This window comes from Mustela nigripes, chromosome 4 (assembly GCF_022355385.1).
Source record: "Mustela nigripes isolate SB6536 chromosome 4, MUSNIG.SB6536, whole genome shotgun sequence".
NCBI lineage: Eukaryota > Metazoa > Chordata > Mammalia > Carnivora > Mustelidae > Mustela > Mustela nigripes.
Genome location: NC_081560.1, coordinates 128,185,235 through 128,205,080, shown reverse-complemented (window position 1 = coordinate 128,205,080; position 19,846 = coordinate 128,185,235).

The following is a 19,846-nucleotide window of genomic DNA, read 5'->3' as shown; positions in this document are numbered from 1 at the left end:
CTTGTGATCTCTCTGTCAAATAAATAAATAAAATCTTTAAAAAAAAAAAAAACTGTGTGGGAAGCAGACCTCCACAACACAGGCTGAAGCGAACTAGCCCTTGGAGGTGGTCCTGGTCCTTATCCATCCTGGCTCCTAAGGCAAAGCTTGACTGATCTTATCAAAGGTTAGAGCTTTGTTCTATGTCATATGTGGAGTCCTCTTTTTCTTCTAAACATTTGTCCTAAAATTGGAGAATTAAATGGAGACGTGCTTTGTGATCCCCCCTGAGCTTCATCCTCTACCCCAAGACAGAGATTTAATATTTTCTTTTCTGTATAACCCATCACATACCTAAACCATTTACATAAAGCCAGATTTCAGGCAATTTGATGACGTCTTCTACTTCTCAAGGGGGTTTCTTCCACTCTAGATGGAGAAGCTTTCCTCTTCAAAGTCAAGAATCATATTAATCATACCCCACCACAGGTGGAATTCAATAATAGCAAAACCATCTCTAGCCTGGCTACCACTGAGGCCCACTGGAAACCATGGCTTCTTTGAAGAATGTTGCCAATACAGCTGACCCTTCCCCAAATACTAGCAAATATCCTGGTCATCAGTGATCATCCTTAGGGTTAACAGATCGTCTCACCCCATGGATCATACTCATACACTCAGAATTGTTTTAAGATAAAAGAACATGGGTCATAACACTACAAGCTCTTTATGCAACTTCTTAACAATACTGTTCATGCTAATTAATTGCCAGATCTTTGGAATATGATCAAAATCAAAGTCCCCTAGTGGCCAGGTTGAAGGTCCACAGCTGATGCAGGAAACAGAGAGCCAGAAGAAATTTCATCTGTCTTGGCAGGGACACACAAAGAGGGAATGGGGGTCAGAAGGCAGACAGCTTCTACCATAACATTAGCATCAAATAAAAGGATGAGAATATTATTAACTGTAGAATAAATACATAAAATGTAACAATATTTGAAGCCAAATAGTAGCTCTGTCCTTTAAGAAAGCATTATATTGCTTTCTTGGGAAGCATATTATCTAAAATTACAATAATTCAGATTGCTTTAGGTTTTTTCTCAGAAACATTTTGTTAAAAGATTGCCTTACATCATATTTGAAAAACATAAGCAGACTTTTACCAAATATAGAAACAAGGATCATAAACTGAAAATAGAAGCCAGAAGACAGACTCAGTGGAAACTAAAAGAATATTAACATTGCATTACACTTGGCAGTGAAGAAATGAAATATATAGTGATTTACTACCTTTACAAAAGAATAAAGAATTAGGTGAAACACTATTCAGACTATCTGAAATCGTAAGACTTGTTTTGGTAATAAGTAAGGAAGAAGATTTATTTAACTTTGGAGAGAGCTGGCAGAAAGGGACTAAAATGAGAAACAATAATATCACATATTAACTTTGTTCTTAAACATCTACATTTAATGTATCAACTTTGGCTGTTGTTATATGCCTTGGCAATTCAATAAAGTTACTGGAATGGAAAATTGAAAATTTTTATTGTGATATTTCCAATTTCTCCACTAGTGGAATAGTTTAATAGTAAGCCACTGCATATGTTTTCAGCATCCTCATTAAAATGAGTGAGCTATCATTTTTCTTTCTATTCCTAGTTATCAGCAACTTTATTTACCAGTGCATATTAAGTAGAACACAAAGCTCAACTAACCATTTGCAGTTATACTCTGTGAACAGGCAAGTATTACCTACTGGAAAAGCATAAAGTTTTAGAGCTGTAAGGAATCCTAAGTGGTTTCATATTTCATGTTTCATAGTATCAACGAGGAAACTGAGGCTCAGAATGGTTATGTAACTTGTCCTAAGTCCACAGCTCGTCCATGGCTGAATAGATGTCATCCTCCTAAAATCTCCCATGACAGTAGACTAGCCCAGAATACAAACATTATTTCAACAGTAACCACTGAACATAGGCCTACACAGTCCTATGTGACAAAAAAAAAAAAAAAAGAAAGAGAAATGGCCAAAGAAGAGCTTTAATTTATTAAAAGTCTACTTCAGCCTTATCATAAGGAATTCCAGATTGCCAAGGAATCAGATTCCATTTATATTCATCCTTCCTTGGGAATGAATATTTTCCTTTTGGCTTTTATGAATGTGCCCCCAGTTTTTCCATGTTTTGATGTTTTCTAAAATGTCTCTGTGTTCACATCAGAGTCGAGTGGAGTCCTGATGACTCCCTAATTTGTAAGGTGATCTCTTCCTAAAGCTGCATTAATTCCTTTGTTGGTCTTTGCAGAATAAATCTACTTCTAATCCAGTACCTGCAATTAAGCTGCTCGTATAACCATTTATTCCCTTTTAAACAACAATTTGGGCATGTTTTCTTTGGCTCAGGCACTACATAAAACATTTATGTTAACTATTAACCCTCCTGAGGCAACGGACTTGATGGAAAGAGGAACAGAGTGGAGCGGAAAGAACCAGCGGTGGGATCCAGCTCTGAGCTGAGTTGTCAGTAAACCATGTTGCCTTGAATAAATGATTTATCTTCCCTGAACCTTTCTCTGTGTGAAATGTACGAGGTCATTTTCATGACCCCAAAGATCTAAAACCTTGCACTTCTAAATTAATTGTTTTTAAGCTGACCTTAACAATAGTTATTGTGCTTTAACCCTCAACTTCCAACTCACTAACTTCTGGTACATATTTCAGTCCCACCACTAAGAAGAGTAAATAAACTCCAATAAAATGTGATGTCTCCCTTACTATGCTGTGAACTCCATAAAAGGTTAATTCATTTTTATAGGCTTAGTGCCTGGTAGAGTTGACATTCTATAAATGTTTGATATATGGCTGGACGGATGGATGATTGCCACAGCATAGCAGTAAGGAGAACTTAAATGAAAGTTTACATTATCTCTGTAAATAGCCCAGAGGTCGTTATCCTGAACCTTATCAGAAGAACTAGCACTTATATGTAATTTTGCCTATTTATAGCATAATGTTCATAGTACGGCTCTTATAACCTGATCTCTTCTTGCCTAATCTTCTACTCCTAACTTCCCTTCTTGACAATAAGCCTTTTGAGAGAAAGATCTCTGTCTAATTCATCCCACCATTCTGTACCTACTCATTGAACTTATGAGGCTTCCATCAATGTTAACCAGTTAAAGGAATTTTAAAATTAGTTTTCAGTACAATAGTAGCCAAATAAGATAAATGACACATTTTGTACCAAAGTAAAAATCTTTTCAGGGAAAGGGTTTGGAGCAAGTTATCTACAATAATAAAATTCTGACTTTTTTTCTCCTTTTACCCTTTGTTAATTTCAAAATTTCACCCCCTATAAAAATCATACCTTCTTAGTGACTTTATTTTGCTTTGTATATGGTCAGGTCATAATTAACCTAATACAATTAGGTCTAATGTAACCTAGTAAGATGTCACAGGAGAAGAAGCACAAAAAGCTACAATTGAAAACAAGTTACGACAGAGTTGTATTTGTACAGTTTCAGTTTACATGAAATCCAGTGGGAGGGCAAAAGTATTCCCTGGACCTTGCATGCAAATTATCTCTATGTTGCTTCAATAGATTCTTTGTCAAATGTTAAGAGTACACAATTGAGAGTGATACATAATAGCACTAGAATATTGACTCCTGGTGGGATGTACTACCCTCTTTTGACTTATTACCCTGTGGATTACAGGATGTTTACTTTAGGAAGCTGTCTTTTTGTTCCCAGGCATGTCCATTTCTCTGGGTGGAAGAAGGCTTTCCTTACAGTGGTTCTCTTTTTCAAGCAACACAAGTTTCTTGATTGCTATCTCGTAACTTTCATAGATTCACAATTTCATTTTGGCATAAACAATCTATATTAACACATACATAAAGTTAATATTTTCTAACTCAGTTTTTAAATAGTCATCACAATTCTAATTATGCTATTAATCCATTATAATTATACTCATTATTACAAATATGATTTGTTCATGGGGATCTTCATTATTATAAACAGTACATTACTGTTATAAATGTTATCAATAAACCATAATTGTTAGAAACACCCTTAATGTATTTACTATTTGTTTCATCAGGTCCCACATAATCCACATGCACATTTTTATGTCTGTATAAACTTCCAAGGAACCAGATCATTTCTTACTCCTAAAAAATTACTGTCATGTTAATAAAAATAATAGCTAAGAGGGGCTCCTGGGTGGCTCAGTTGGTCAGTCACTGCCTTTGGCTCAGGTTATGATCCCAGACTCCTGATGGTGAGCCCCGCATCAGGCTCCTCCTCAGAGGAGAGCCTGCTTCTCCCTCTCCCTCTGCCTGCCACTCTGCTCTGTGCTCCCTATCTCTCTGTCAAGTAAATAAATAAAATCTTTTTTAAAAAATTAAAATAATTGCAAAGAATTTACTGAGTGCCTGTCCTGTGCCAGTTACTGTGCAAGCACTAAATGTTTTAACACAGATTCATCTCATTAATGTTCCCAAGGATCGTATGAGGTAGAAGCTTCCATTAGAACCATTTTACAGATAAGAAAACTAAGGCTTATGTATATTAAATAACTACCCAAATGTTTAGAGATAATAAATGCTAGAGATAGAACTGGAACCCAATTTCACTCCAGATTACTGTGTTTGGCATAGCAGACGAACTTGCTCATTTTGGAAGAGGCCTCACTTTTTATAATTGTATAATTATTTCTCTAAACTCAAGTTTACATATCATTTCCATTTTTTGTCTTAAATGCAAAAGTATATACAGAATGCAAGTTGAAATATTTGTAATAGATATTACAGGCTATCAAAAATATAATGAGCATGACTACTATGAAATTAGCAAATACACTATATCAAAGTAGAAGAATAATATAGTATTATATAATTATCAGCATAGTTTTCTGCAAATTTGCTAGCGTTGACTGATTAGTTTTATAGTTCGTAAACTCCACCTTAACAGCTTTTTCTTTTTAGTGTGTAAGGTTTAAAGTTTAATTTCTTTCCACAAAGATTAAAGGTTTTCTAGCTGCCAAAAGATAATAAGTGATTAAAAGTAAATTTAACCACAAAGGTTTTGATAGTACCACATTACATCCCATCCATTTATGAATTGATATTTGTAAAAAAGCAAATATGTAAAATCTGATATTCATTTCCTTCATTATTTTCCATTTGCTGTAGTCCAATTAGTATCACATTCATTAAGATTATGTGGATAAAAAAGATACAAGACTACATTCTCTCTGAAAGTTTAAAAAAAAAAAAAACTATGAGAATTTTAAAAAATATGCCTAACACATTATCCTAAGAAAGATAGCTTACAAATCATAAATATTTCCTGGCTTTATGACCTAAAGCCGCAACTTTTTGAAACTTAAGAGCCATATACTCCCTATTTTTAAAACTATGAAGCCTAAAAAGTTTAAATATTTACACTGGAAGCAAGTAAGTACTTTGAGACTATGAGAATTCACCCAAAGAGCCTTTAGAACAAAACAATTTGCTCATTGTGATCTGTTTCACAACTGCTGCTGTATTTACAAATCAAAAGCTTCTTGAGGGTTTGTCATATTCAAGACCTATAAAGCACACTCTACAGGATATGTCCTCAAAGAGCTATCTTTGGAACTGTTATGTTTCTTTTGTCTGTTTTTAATTTTTGTGAAGATAAAACAGACACCTGTTTCACAATACTTAAAGGATTAGTATTTCTTGGCCTATTTTCATTACATAAAAATCCAAGTGGAGATGTTGGAACCATTAACCCAAATGTTCATCTAGAGTTCCTTATACTCAGACCTTCTGAGGCCTATGAAAGTACTACATTTTGGTTTGCAAAACCTCCTACTAAAATTTCCCTTCAGTTGAAATAGAAATGGTACTTATGAACATGGGTGATTTTCCATGAGTACAAGAAGAAACTGAAGAAAGGAAGCAGGGGTAACATGGTATGAACTCAGGGTCTATTACAGGTGGGGCCAGATTGCAATAGTGGTTTTGCCACCTACTAGATACACAGCCTTGAGTAAGTCATTTAATTTCACTAAACCTTGGTTTTCATCATCCATGAAATGGACGTAATTATGCCATTTCCCTAATAGAGCTGCACTTAGCAGACTGCTGGAAACAAAGCACATATTCAATAAACGGTAGCTATCCTCACAGTTAGAGAAGAGGTGAACAACAGATAAAGCCAATATATCATTTTCTATGGATGTTGTAACAACAACAACAACAAAAAAAAACCATAACAGAGATAGATTGGGTAGCAGCTGATCCTTCCCCGGTGTATTACTATAAAATGACTAAATTTGGGTTGGACTAAAGAAGGAAGTACAAGGATCTTTTATCACCATTAGCCATGCAGTTGGGAGAGATGTGCAATGAGTACTTGACCTAAGGAAGAACCACAGGCTCTGAGGAAACTGTGGATAATTAACTTGTTAAATAATTCACTGAAATGAACCACTTGTCATGTTGCGAACCACTTGGTCATGGCTGAAGAGCTTGTATAAAACAATGATGCTTACAATTCAAAATTCTATGTACAAAATTCCTTACTTGAAATGACCTCAAAGATCCTATTGCAAGATCTAAATTAGGGTTACACCAAGGCAAGCAGGTTTTAAATATGGGAAATGACAATGTCGTAACCATTTTTCATACTTATGATTAACTATAAGAATGAACCATATAAAACTTCTTTTGAAAGTTAAAAAAAATTAAGTATCAATAATTTCATAAGGCTCAGCCTAATTTTCTGGGGGTTTTCATGATATATTATTCTAAGTTCAAGGTAGCTTTGCAAGTCTACCATAGCAGAATGTGGAATAGCTTAAAACTCTGACTCATTTCAGAATCACTACAAAATGGGGAGGTTAGGTAAAATAACAAACACAAAACCAATTTTCTAAAGGAAGCGAAGGAATGTAAGTAAGGTGACATTATGAAAGTAGACTTGGTTATTTCACATCTGCCATAAAAATGCATTTTTAGTCCAACCCTTGAGTAATCCTTGAACCACCAACTATGCTAGAGAGGCCAATAATCAAATTTTTCCAATTATAAATTTACAAAAATGTCAAGGTCTTCTTTTGAATAATTTTGAGTTTTAAGCTAAATCTCTTGTTTAAAAAAATTCAATTTCACATAGCTAGTCCACACTAACACAGGTGCCTCACTCACTCTTCCAGGGTACACAGAAAAACCTCATTTCCCAATGCACTTGTAGTTAGGTGGGACCGCAAGAATAGTTTGGTCCAACAAAGTGTGAGCAAGAAAATAAATATCACTTCTCAGTGCTGAAGAAAGGCAAAGTCCCATATGGTTCTCCGTCCTGCATGGCAATAATCAAGGAGGTGCTGCATTGAGATTACAGAGCCCCAGGATCAAAAGAGCTTGGATTGCCAAGTCACCTCATAGAGGTTAAGTGCCACAAAAAGACACCCAAACCCAATGGGTCTTTATTTGAGCAAGAAATGAACTTCTATTGTGTTAAGGCATTGAGAGTTTGGGGTTATTTGTTACCACAGAAAAGCCTAATGTAACCTAACTGGTAGAGACAATTTTGGAACAATCTCTAACCCACTAGTGCAAGTGGGCTCACCCCTGCAGGCAATCACACATCACAGTTGGATCTGGTAACAGACCAGACCTCCCCTGTACCCCATCACAGTAGTGCATCACAGCCAGGCCAGGGGACAACCTGCCAACCCCTATGCTGCAACCACTTTGTGACTAGACCAGGTGACAGCCCCACTCACCCCCCCCCCGCCATGGCACTAGAGCCCTACTCAATCCTCCCATTGTAAATACAGCCCCTCCACAGCAGACCATTGGGCACAGTGGGCACAGGAGATACCCTCTGAGTGCCCAGCTTGCACAGAAGGGATTGCACTTCTGGGTTCCATATGACATTTCCTACACAAAGCTGCTCCTTTAAGACTAAGAAGTGGTTGATTTGCCTAATACATAGAAAAAATTCAGAGTCAGGCAAAATAAGGAGAGAGAGGAATATGTTCCAAACAAAAGAACAAGACAAGACATAAAAAAAAAGACATTAATTAAATGGAGATAAGCAATCAGAATTCGAACTAATTGTCATAAGGATGTTCACCAAACTCAGAAGAATGTACAAACCTAACAAGAGCCTCAACAAAGACAGGAAATATAAGAAAGTCCCAAACTGAAGTTTAGAGCTGAAGAATACAATAAATGAAAACATACTAGAGGATTTCAACAACAGCTCAATGAAACTGAAAGACAGATCAGTGACTGGGAAGATAATACAATATAACTCACCCAGACAGAACAGCAAAAAGAAAACAAGATTATTTTTTAGAGGGGATAACTTAAGGGACCTTTGGGAAAACATCAAGCAGAATAATATTTGCATTACAGGAGTCCTAGGAGAAGATAGGGAAAAAGGAACAGAAAACATATTAGAAGACATAATGGCTGAAATCTTCACTAATCTGAAGAAGAAACACACATAGTTCCAAAAAGCCCAGAGTTCAAAAATAGATGGACCCAAAGAGATCCACACCAAGACATATTATAATTAAAATGGTAAAAGTTATAAAAAAGAGAATCTTAAAAACAACAAGAGAAAAACAACTTATTACATACAAGAAAAGCCTAGAAAAAAATTTGAATTCCTCAAAGTTGTTGAAAAGTCAACAGACTTTTCAGCAGAGACTTTGCAGGCCAGGAGGGAGTGGCCCAACCTATTCAAAGTGCTGAAAGGAAAAAAGTCCAACCAAGAATTCTCTACCTGGCATTCAGAATTGAAGGAGAGGTTAAGAGTTTTCCAGATAAGCAAAAGCTAAATTCCAGATAAGCAAAAATTAGTTCATCACCACTAAACTAGCTTTACAAGAAACGTTAAAGGACTTCCCTAAACTAAAATTAAATGGCACTAATTAATAACAAGAAAATACACAAAAGTAAAAATCTCACTGGAAAAGGTAAACATGTAATAAAACTAGTAGACCAATCACTTTTAAAGGTAGCATAAAAATAAAAAAACAAACGTAGTTAAATTAACTAAAACTACAATAATTAATTAAGGGATGCATAAAATAAAAGGATGTAAAATGTCACATCAAAAATATAAAACATAGAGGGGCACCTGGGTGGCTCAGTTGGTTAAGTGTCCAACTCTTGATTTCAGCTTAGGTCATGATCTCAGGGTCCTGGGATCAAGCCCTGTGTTGGGCTCCACTCTCAGTGGGAAGTCTACTTGAGGATTCTCTCTCTCTCTCTCTCTCTCTCTCTTTCTCCCTCTCCCAACTCATGCCCGCCAACAAATTAATATATATATATATATACATATATATATATATATATATATATATACACATATATAAAAATAACATGAGGAATATGTTCAAATTTAAGTTACTATCAACTCAAAACAGATCACTATATACATAGGAAACTGTACGGGAACCTAACAATAACCACAAAGCAAAAACGTGTGGTAAGTACACAAAAGTAGATGACAAAGAGAACACTAAAGAAAGAGACAGCCATAAAACAATTAACAAAATAACAATAAGTAAACACTATCAAAAATTACTTAAAATGTAAATAAACGAAATTCTCCAATCAAAAGGCAAGGGGTGGGTAAATGGATTAAAAAAAGAGAGACTCATCTATAAGCTGCCTACAAAAGACTGACTCCAGCTGGAAAGACATACACAGACTGAACAAAAGAGAAGGAAAAAGATATTCCATGCAAATGTAAATGAAAAGAAAGCTAGTATAATTAACAAAATGAAGGATAAAAATCCTATAGTGGTCTCAATAGATGAGAATAGTCAAATTCAACATCTGCTCATGATAAAAATTGCCAACAAAGTAGGTATAAAGGGAACATATAAACATAACAAAGGCCATAAATGACAAATCCATAGCTAACATCAGACTCAACAGTGAAAAACCAAAAGCTTTTCCTCTAAGAGGAATTCCTCTATATTCCTTGCCTATTCCTATAAGGCAAGGATTCCCACTCTTATCACTTTAATTCAACACAATATTAGAAGTCCTGACCACAACAGTTAGGCAAAGAAAAAAAAAAAAAAACAATAAGAAAGGCATCCAATTTGGAAAGGAAGAAGTAAAACCCACTATTTAGAGATGACATGATACTACATATAGAAAACCCAAAAGACTCCACCAAAAAAACTATTATAATAAATAAATAATAAATCTATTCAGCAAAGTAACAGGATACAAAATCAATATACAGAAATCTGTGGTGTTTCTATAGTCTACCAAGAAATTATCAGAAAAAAGTTTTTTTTAAAAAGATCCCATTTTTTTAAAAAAAAATCTCATTTACAATTGTATAAAAAAGAATAAAAATACCTAGGGATAAATTTAACCAAAGGAGTAAAAGACCTGCACAATGAAAACTATAAGAAACTGATGAAAGAAATTGAAGAAGACACAAATAAATGGAAAGATATTCCATGCTCATGGATTGGAAGAATTAATGTTGCCAAGATATCCATATTACACAAAACAATTCTCAGATTCAATGCAATCCCTATCAAAATTCTAATGGTATTTTTTATAGAACTAGGACAAATAATTCTAAAATTTGTATAGAACCATAGTACCCAAAACAATCTTGAGAATACATAAAACTGGTATCTTTCTCCCTGATTTCAAACTGCACTACAAAACTATAATGACCAAATCAGTATGGCATTAGTATAAAAACAGACATACAGATCAGTGGAGCAGAAATGTAAGCCCAGAATTAAACCCACACATATATGGACAATTGATTTATGACATAGGATCTAAGAATATACACAGAGAAAGAACAGTCTCTCCAATAAATGGTGCTGAGAAACTGGACAGTCTCACGCAAAAGAATGAAATTAGAACTATCTTGCTCCAAACACAAAAATTAACTCGAAATGGATGAAAGACTCGCATGTAAGATCTGACACCATAAGATTTCTAAAGAAAAATAAAAGCAGTAATTTCCTGGACATCAGTCGTAGCAAAACTTGTGTGGATGTGACTCCAAAAGCAAAGGAAACAAAAGCAAAAGATGAATGGGACTAAATCAAACTAAAAGGCTTCTACACGGCAAAATAAACTGTCTCCAAAACACAAAACAGTAACCAAAACACAAAAAAAGTGTCTTCTCCTACTGAATGGGAGAAGACACTTGAAAATTATATATCCAACAAGAGATTCATATTCAAAATAAATACAACTCAACGACAAAAAAGCAAACAACCCAATTTAAAAATAGGCAGAGAAATTGAATAGACATTTTTACAAAGGAGACATACACATGGCCAACAGGCACATGAAAAGATGTTCAACATCACTAATTATCAGGGAAATACAAATCAAAACCACAATAAGATAACACCTCACACCAATTAGCATAGCTACTATCAAAACACAAACCACCACAAGTTTTGGTGATGTTGTGGAGAGAAGAGAACCCCCATCCACTGCTGATGGGAATGTAAATTGGTGGGGCCAAATTAAAGATAAAACTCTATATGATCCAGCAATTCTTCTTCTGGGTATTCATCTGAAGAATACAAAAACACTGATTCAAAAAGATAAATGCACCTTTATGTTCATTGCAGTGAAATGTGAACAACTTAAATGCCCACTTAAATGAATGGGCAAAGGAGATATGGTGTAGATAGACAACAGAATACTACTCAGTCATAAAAGACAATGAATCCTCGCCATGTGAGACAACACAGATGAACTCTGAAGGTGTTATGCTAAGTGCAGTAAGTCACGTGGAGAAAGACAAATACCATAGGACATCCCCCATACGGTGGAATCTAAAATAACAAACAAAACAAAACAAAAGTAAACTTGTAGATATGGAGAACAGACTGGTGCCTACCACACAGGATTCAGATTGGGACGTGAGTGAAATGGGTGAAGGGGGCCAGTTGTATGGTGGTAGACGATAACTACTTTCAGCAGTGATCATTTTGGAGTACACACAGATGCCCAGTTATAATGTTGTACACCTGGAGAAAAAATTGGTAACACGAACATTCTCCTAGCAACCACTACCACATACACTCCTTCCACGAAAGATTTGGTTTTGTTGTATGGTTTTGGATAGTTGGTGTGGTTTTAGGGAAAAGTTATTTAAGGTTTGAGGCTAAAAATTTGGAACTGGGAGCTAAGACAGACCTAAAACCCTCAATCATGCTTTCTAAAAAATGTCTACAGAGGACTGAATTGAAACCTCTGGAGGCCCACACCCTGGAGATATTTTGTGTAACCCTGATTATTCCACCCACAGGTGACCTGAAATCACAAAGCGAAGTCCTATATATGTGTAAGGAATTCTAACAATGTTTTGACTTCTTTCCCATAATAATCATACTGTTCCTTCTTTTTCTTTTTCATTTTTTCAACATCAAAGATTAAATTCTTTTCAGTCGGGCTTTGTTTGCCCATTATTTGCTAGTGCCTATATTAAGTTGGGACCAACCACTATCAAGTGATTACGTTAGGTTTATCTGACCTTCAAGTTTCAGAATGAAATTAGAAAGACAATAAATATAAGAGGATAGTTTACAGAATAATCAACTGGGCTCAATTATTTAGAACAGGATGCATGTAATATCCAAAATAGTTTCAAATATAACCAACAAAGTAATATAAGCTCTGGCTATGAAGACAATCTGTTTCTAGTCTTGCTCCTGGGGATTTAAGCCAATAAGATTACCCATGTGCAATCCTGCCAACAAAAATGGACTCAGAGCACTCCGATCTCTCCCACTGGTGACACTTGTCTTAAGCCTTCTACCTTTGTTTCTTCCTGGTTTCTTGCTCTCATCTGCTCTACCCAAATTCTGACCTTTGGAGGTTTATGCTTTTGAATTTAATCAAAGACTTTGTTTCCTGGCTTTTGACCTCGGGATTCAGGGTATACTTGGCATCTAGCCCATCCTGTTCCTTTCCCACCTGAAGTAAAAGCATAATATTATAGCTACTATTTAGTGAGTAACTGTCATGTTAGGCTTGCGACAGGCATTTTATATACATCTCCTCAACTAATACCCCCAAAAGACTTCACTGATGAGTATTTTCTTAATATTTTATTTATTTATTTATTTGCAGGAGTGAAACAAACGGAGATTGCAAGAGAGAGCATAAGTGGGAAGGAGAGGGAGAAGCAGACTCCCGCAGAATGAGGGGCCTAAGATCCCAGGACCCTGAGATCATGACCGGAGCTGAAGGCAGATGCTTAACTGACTAAGGCACCCTGGTATCCCACTGATAAGTACTTTTATCACCTTGTTGTGATTGAAGAATCTGAGACTTGAGAAAGCTTAGACAGCAAGAGGCCAGGATTTAAGTGCAGATCTCAACCCTATGCTTTTTTTTTTTTTTTTAAGATTTTATTTATTTGACAGACAGAGATCACAAGTAGGCAGAGAGGCAGGTGGGGGCGGGCGGCAGGGGGGAGGCTCCCTGCTGAGCAGAGAGCCCGATATAGGAGCTCCATTTCAGGACCCTGAGATCATGACCTGAGCCGTAGGCAGAGGTTTTAACGCACTGAGCCACCCAGGTGCCCCTCAACACTATGCTTTTAACTACCACTTATACTATGGCTACATCCATATTTTCATTAAAAATAAATATTTACTGAGCACCTACTATGTTCCAGGTTCTGTGCTAAAGAATGACTAGACAGATGTGAATACAGACAGGGACCCTAATTTCACAGCAACTGTGTTCTCGAGATCATATTTTAAAGCAGCAACAGATAGTATCATTCCTGGAAGTGATAAGTGCTATGAAGAAAAAAATAAGTTAAAGTGCTGGAGAAGGGCTGGAGGGGTGGATGGCAACATTAGATGAGGAGGATGAAAGGAACATTGGAAAGGAACTGATCCCTTGAAAATCTGGACTAGAAACATTCCAGGCTGAGGACATTCCACTCATAGGTGCAGAGTCAAGAATGAGGATGCTGTCTTCAAGAAACAGAAAGATGTCTGGTGTCACTGAGCTTAGTGACCCAGTCAAGGGCTTGGGGAGACATATGGGAGAGATGAAAATGGTATGCAGAGCCAAGTCCTACAGGGCCTAGCTCCCAAGGCTAAGAGAACTCAATCCTACACGCAGTGGGAACCACATCTGAAGGAAGGAAGTGACAGGAGTACAACGTAGTTTTGTTTTTTTTTTTAAGATATTTATTTGTTTATTTGACAGACAGAGATCACAAGTAGACAGAGAGGCAGGCAGAGAGAGAGAGAGGGAAGCAGGCTCCCTGCTGAGCAGAGAGCCCGATGCGGGACCCGATCCCAGGACCCTGAGATCATGACCCGAGCCGAAGGCAGCGGCTTAACCCACTGAGCCACCCAGGTGCCCGACAACGTAGATTTTTAAAGCACAGATAATGCACCATTTTAAAAAATGAATATGGAGAGAGAGAGACTAGAAAGACATTGAATGCATAAGGGACTCCAAAAGGCCAAGGGACAAAAACCCTAAAAGCAAATGGATTTTCTGTACCCTCTTCAATCAGTTCTATACCAGGAAATATGCAGTTCATGGGAAACGTAGCACCAGATTTCAATTTATCGTATTTAATTATATTTATGAGTGTCATCTCTTCAGGTTGGGGATATCCTCCCAAGGTGAAATGTCCTCTCTTGTATGGCAACTGTAAAACTATGGTTTCAAAATTCAAGAAGCCCCCACAATAAATTCCAGACTCTATTGTTTCTTTTTTTTTCTTAATAATTTGTGATCCTGTTTTGTTTTTGTTTTTAGATTTTATCTGTTTGACAGACAAATCACAAGTAGGCAGAGAGGCAGCCAGACAGAGAGGAGGAAGCAAGCTCCACACTGACCAGAGAGCCCGACGCAGGGCTTGATCCCAGGACCCTGACTGAGATCACAGACCTGAGCTGAAGGCAGAGGCTTAACCCACTGAACCACCCAGGCGCCCTGCCTCTACTGTTTCTATTCACAAAGCATGCTATAGGTGGAAAACGAATACATGGCCACCATAAAATAATTTTATTAAGCACTGCATATTGGGAAAGAGAAACATAGAGAAGCCTACAATCAAGGACTTGTCTTCTCTTAATGGACAGAAAAAAGATGGTGCCACTTGTACAAAATATATCTGGAAAGACATTATAGCAATGTATTTTATCATCCAGTGTTTTCTTTTGTAATAAAGCCCAGAAGGCACAGTACTGTAAAAATAAAAACTTCACAAACTCTGAGACTTTGTTAATAAGAAAATTAAAAAAAAATTTTTTTGCACAATCCATGGAATTTGGTTATATAATTTATAAGTCACAATGATAGGACTATAGATAAATTTCCAAATTCCTTTCAGAAATATTCCTTTCCATCCTACTGCTACTTTCCAAGTTTGAGATGGGGAAAATATCCAAGTTAGATGAGATTATAATCAAATTTTAGCATTTTCTTCCTTTAATTCAGGCCATAAAATCTAATATTAACCAGCTTATCAGGAATATCATGAGAAATACAGCTAACAAATTTAAAATCCGGAGTCTAGAGCCAGAAATTCAAATACAGGCAGAAAACACAAGAAATAAGGTGAGTTCCAGAATAAATATAAGTGTCCTAGAAGTTAACAAAGAAAAAATATTCAGCGTATTTTAACAACTAAACTGCAGGGTAACTTCATGCTCCTGGGAAAAAGAAAATCTTTATTTTCTCATAAAAGAATAAAGAACACACACATTTTGAGCACATAAAAGCTGTAACTAAGGAAAGGCCATCTGGGCAACTAGATTGTCTTTACAATACACTCCTCACTATTTTATTTGGTCCTATTTTATGTACATCAGGAAATTAGGTTTCCATCACTCTTGAATATTTTCTACCAAACTATTAGATATTATTGCTAAGTAGTAACCAATAATCCCCACCAAGTGGTTTAAAGGACTCTGCCGGCCTGTGTCTTACTGATATTTTTATTTTTATTTTTTTCATTAAGACTGTATTACCAAAATAATATTATTTTGTGAAGGTTAAATTTCTTTTTTTTTTTTAAGATTTTATTTATTTGACAGACAGAGATCACAAGTAGGCAGAGAGGAAGGCAGAGAGAGAGAGGAAGGGAAGCAGGCTCCCTGCTGTGCAGGGAGCCCGATATGGGGCTCGATCCCAGGACCCTGGGATCATGACCTGAGCGGAAGGCAGAGGCTTTAACCCACTGAGCCACCCAGGTGCCCCTGAAGGTTAAATTTCTAATTAGGAAAACAGGAGCTGGCAGTGACTTAGTGCAGAGTTCAATTCTGAGACCCCCCAAGGTGAAAAATAAAATAAATTATATAAAAATAAAATAACCTCTAAGGTCTCCTCTCAACCTTTACTAATTGCAAAGGAAACAAATCTCTAAGAAAGAATGATCCCTTTTCCTTCATGGGCACCCTTTAAGTAAGGGTCTTTGGGGAATTAAAACACCCTGGCCTGCCAGACACATGTGTCTGGACATAGTGAGGCACAGTCCAAGGTGTCTCACTTTCTCTAACTCATACTTGCAAAGATAATGACGTTCTCACCCAGGTCACTCTACAGTAGCATATCACAGTGAAAAGTACTCAGAATGACAAGTCAGAAGGTTTGGAATCTAGTCTTTGCCAGGATCCGGGGCTTTGACCGCAGGCAGGCCCTGTGGTAGGTATACCAAGCCTCAGCCTCTTTACTCATGCAAGGAGCTGTGTCAAGCCTCCTTTGCTTCTCCAAATGGTATGGTATCATGATACTCAGCTAAGAGAACAGAAGTAAACATACAGTCCTCCTACTAACGATATGCTGACATCGATCGTTACACAATGTTGTGGTGAGCAACTGAAAATTTACAAATTCATCCTGTAGATAAACATGTTAAGTCTTAGAGTGGGGAGAAGGGAGTCATTGAGAGCTTGAAAAAAATAGGGCAAACCTTTCTGGGGTGTAAGCAGTAAGAAGAGTTTGACTGTGTTTTCATATTATTTCAAACCTCAGGTTCTGTGGGTACGTTCCATTCTAAAAGAAAAGTCAACTAATTTAAAGAAGGCAGGTGAGTACGAAGTCAAACTCTTGTGAGTTGGAGTAATTCTAAACTAGAGTAGCAGGGTAAGTAATACTCCTAAGTAGACCCCAGACAACTTCTATCTGGCAAGTTTAATCTCCTCTGCCAAATCCCATAGTAAATTAAGAAGGTCTTCTTCTTATTTATCTCGAAATTACAGAATGATCACAAGACAGAAAAGAGAACAAAGATTTTTTAAAAGGTGTTGGATAGAACGCCTGGATGGCTCAGTCAGTTAAGCGTCCTCCAGCTCATACATTCAGGTCATGACCCCAGGGTCCTGGGATGGAGACCCACATCAGGCTCCCTGCTCAGCAGGGAGTCTGCTTCTCCCTCTACCCCTCCTCCTGCTCATGATCTCTCTCTCTCTTTCAAATAAATATGGAAGTAAATAAAATTTTAAAAGGTTCCGGAAAATCCATACCCTGAATAGGTATTCTCTGATTAAGAAGTTGGTTTTTACTTGTTTTGTTTTGTTTTTTCTTTCAGGAGCAGGGTTTTGGGTTCTAATGAATTATTTTACCCCTGGTTATGGAAATTAATGTTTCCAAACATTTCTGATAGACAGTCCATCAGTTAAACATGATCTGTATATATCCCCAATATTTATTCATCTATTAATTTATTAATAAGATGCATTGCATATGCCATTATACACTATAAAAACATAAACACAAATAGAATTGTTAAAAATCAATGATGAACTAGATCATACTTGTTATTTTCTTACTAAGTCACAGTGCTTCACATTATTAGCCTATGTCTCAAAGCGTAATATATACTCAAGGTAAGGCTCATTGGTAATAAAATTAGATATTATTCCATATTTCATATGTCTTCTTGATCATTTCATTGAGAGGCAGAAGCCGACTTCTGGTAAGACTGAATTAAGTAAATCATTAACATTTTTAACCTCCCATTATGGCAAAGAATTCTTACTATAATCAGAAAGCTTCAATTCCACAATTTCCTGTTATTTGCTTATGCTTGTACTATTAGCATTATCTTCTTTACAGAAATCCTTTTAAGACATTTTTCTATTTTGTGACTGCTGGTTTGGTTAATACTGAATAATAGAATCATTAATTCCTTAAGTGAACACATATAAAATCAGTAAGATACAACACAATGGAAATGAAAAAAAAGAAGAGTAAGGATCACATGTTAGCCCCTCCATGCTGTGAGATCTTCCAGTATTTTCTCAGAATGCCTCTGCTAGGGAGCACAGGAGACCAACTGACCTATCAGCAACTAAGGTAGCCATATCAATCTGTATATTATATATTTGCAAAAGCTTAGGGCTTTTTTTTTAAAACTAAAAAAAAAAAAGGAAGTTTAAGTTTACTGCCCACAGCCTATTTTGGAAGTAAAGGGTAGAAGCAGCTGTGGTAGGTAAGGAAAGCTATTATCGGAAATATCTGATACTTTACTTGAATATCAATGGGCCATGACTATGTTCTAAGCACACCGTAACACAAGAGCCCTTCCCTGGACCAGTAGAAAGTTTTATGGAGTTTAGAGGATGTGGTCTCTTGAAACAGCATTTTTCACTGTGGTGAACATGACCAGACCATCCTTATTCCTGTGAGCTTCAGTCATTCATGACCTCAGAAACAAGCTGTACAAGACTTTTGTTTACATTAAATACTTACTCTATTCTTGGTTCCAGATAAGATTAATCTTCAAACCTCATTATTCCAGGAGATCCTGCAAAGTTTGTTAATTGTCTGAAGGTCACACCATCACACCATTTCATGCATTAGTAATCTTGAAATGATTGACTATAATGTATGAGTATAGATTGCATCGAAACTTTCTTTTACATTGTATGTAATTTATCTTAGTTGGCTAAGGCTGCCATAACAAAATACCATAGATGGGATGGCTTAAACAACATACATTTGTTTCTCACAGTTCTAGAAATTGGGGAGTCTAAGATCAAGGTGCCTGTGGGCTTGGTTCCTGATGAGAACTCTCTTTATGGTTTGCAGTTGCCATCTCTGGGTGCTCACATGGCTTTTCCTCTGTACTACAGTGAACTCTCCAGTGTCTCTTCTTAAAAAGACACTAATCCTATCAGATCAGGGCCCTTCACTTATGACCTCATTTAACCTTAATTACTTCCATAAAGACCCTATTTCCAAGTTTGGTCACATTGGAGATTAGAGCTTCAACATACTAATTTTGGGGAGACACATTCAGTCTGTAACATAATTTATATGCTTTTAAAAAAAAAGATTGTATCTATTTGAGAGAGAGAGAGAGAGAATGAGTGGGGGAGAGGTGCAGAGGGAGAAGCAGACTTCCCACTGAGCAAGGAGCCCACGCGAGGCTCAATCCTAGGACCATAAGATTATGACCTGAGCCGAAGGCAGACACTTAACCCACTGAAGCACCCAGCTCCCCCAATTTATATGCTTTCTTTCCAAATATTTATTTTGTATCTTCTGCATGCATGACATTACAACCAAGTTGTTCTCATTCTAAAGGATAGACAACAAACAATAAATGTGTGCATGTGTATGTGTGCAAATTATAAGGAAAACTCAAGTGGAATAAAGAGAGAGTGAGAGGGTTGCAAGAGGAGACTATTTTAGAAGAGGTGGTCAGGGATTACCTCTCTTGATAGGAGCATGAGGGAGCAAATATCTGTTACTGAGGAGTATGCCTCAGTAGAATATTGAGAGGAAGAGTCCAGGCTCAAAGACTGAGCAATGAGAGAACAGCAGAGAGGAAGAGTCCAGGCTCAAAGACTGAGCAATGAGAGAACAGCAGA